The following is a 2,032-nucleotide window of genomic DNA, read 5'->3' as shown; positions in this document are numbered from 1 at the left end:
TGTTGGTCCAAAAGAGTTGGGATGAGATGGGGCTGAGTTTCGCTGTGTATCCAATGAGTCCCCGGAGAAGCACAAAAACAATGAGTGAGGGAGAGTGAAAGAAACAAAGAAACAGATAGAGACAAAGGAAAGAGAACAAGAAAATATTTTAAAAATATGTTCCATTTCTGCCACGATCTTTTTACCCAGAAATACATTCAGCTGAATGAAACCAAACCACGTTTCCATTCGCTGCCGTTGCTGCTTCTCCTTCCGAACGTTGCAGGAAATATTATTATTTACTGATTGCTGTTTTGGGTGTGAGTTCCTTATTCATCTGAATATTTCGTTCAGTACCCCCCACAAAAATGTTAAAAACTGACTGAACTTGATTAACGTTCAAACCGCTTATTTACAAACAATCGGAAAACGTACTAATTTTCGAAGAAACAATTTGAATCACAGTCGCTGCGAGCAGGATTCGAACCTGCGCGGGGAGACCCCATTGGATTTCAAGTCCAACGCCTTAACCACTCGGCCATCGCAGCTGCGTTCAACGTATCATTTATTAGTTATTTGGTCGATGGAATACATTCTAAAACCAGCCTGGAATCACTCCAGGAAGTTATTCCATTCAAGCGACCAATAGTCCGCCGGTGCAGACACGGTGGGCCGAATGGCCTTCTTCTGCACTGTAAATTCAATGATAATCTATGATTAATCTAGGAAAAAGGTTCGGCACAACATCGTGGGCCGAAGGGCCTGTACTGTGCTGTATTTTTCTAAGTTCTGATAGTGTTTATGTGAGGGGGGGTTGATACTTCGTGGAAAATGGCCATTGGATTTGGAGAGAAGCCTTGAGAGACTCGAAAATCGCAACTCCCTAAACGCACAATTCCACTGATTTAATAGTTTGTGTAACAACATCAGTTACATTGGAAATATATTAGAAATTCAAATGGAACAGGACCACACTTCCCAGTCTGGAAGAAAATTAAAATGATGGAATCTAGAAATTACGGCACAGAAAGAGACCTGTGCAGGCCGAATGGTCACGTGATGACCTGATGACGCAAATAACATGATCACGTGTCTGGATTCGAGCAGGTCTCCCCGGATCGCGGTCAGAGCAGAAACCAGGAGCACCTGCTCAATTATTAATTTAATTATTTTTTATTACAAGACCTTGGTCGCCAGTCATTGAGAGACCAGCATTTCTACATGGTGTCAGGAGTGGGCAGTATGGCAGAAGGACTCCACCGCATCAACCTCCTTGTATCATCGAATCGTAAAATCTCCAGAACAGAAGGAGGCCATTCGACCCAACGAGTCAACACTGACCCTCCAAATGAGCACCGCCGCTAATCTGCAATAGGTAGTGCAGCATTCCGGCTAGCTCAGTCGGTAAAGCATGGTACTTTTAATTTCAGTATCGTGGGTTCGAGCCCCACGTTGGGCGCTTCCATATTAGTATCTTAAAATATTCATGCTGAATTAACTGTCTTCATAACAAAAACACAAGGTTCTGTCGCTTGACTGGGAATCCAGGGGTCGAAACTAACCCTTGGTGACACGATTGAATAAATCAGGAATTGAAATTTCGTCTCCGTAATGGCGCAGAAAGGTTCTGCTTCAGACGGATCGATTTCCACAACCGGGAACACATTTACACAACAGGGAATGATTTAACACAACCAAAGAACAAAGAAATGTACAGCACAGGAACAGGCCCTTCGGCCCTCCAAGCCCGTGAAGACCATGCTGCCCGACTAAACTACAATCTTCTACACTTCCTGGGTCCGTATCCCTCTATTCCCATCCTATTCATGTATTTGTCAAGATGCCCCTTAAATGTCACTAGCGTCCCTGCTTCCACCACCTCCTCCGGTAGCGAGTTCCAGGCACCCACTATCCTCTGCGTAAAAAACTTGCCTCGTACATCTACTCTAAACCTTGCCCCTCTCACCTTGAACCTAGTAATTGAACCGTCTACCCTGGGGAAAAGCCTCTGACTATCCACTCTGTCTGTGCCCCTCATAATTTTGTATACCTC

At 44.4% G+C, this 2,032-nt stretch overlaps 1 non-coding gene across 1 annotated transcript; it reads right to left on the bottom strand.

Annotated features, from left to right (window-relative positions):
* Nucleotides 1-445: 445 nt before the first annotated feature.
* On the bottom strand, nt 446-527 carry trnas-uga (transfer RNA serine (anticodon UGA)). The gene has a single exon. It is a non-coding gene; the product is annotated as a tRNA-Ser (tRNA).
* Nucleotides 528-2,032: the final 1,505 nt, after the last annotated feature.

This window comes from Scyliorhinus torazame, chromosome 24, assembly GCF_047496885.1.
Source record: "Scyliorhinus torazame isolate Kashiwa2021f chromosome 24, sScyTor2.1, whole genome shotgun sequence".
Taxonomy (NCBI): domain Eukaryota; kingdom Metazoa; phylum Chordata; class Chondrichthyes; order Carcharhiniformes; family Scyliorhinidae; genus Scyliorhinus; species Scyliorhinus torazame.
Note: the sequence above shows the minus strand (reverse complement) of the source record. Positions and strands in the feature narration are given on the sequence as shown.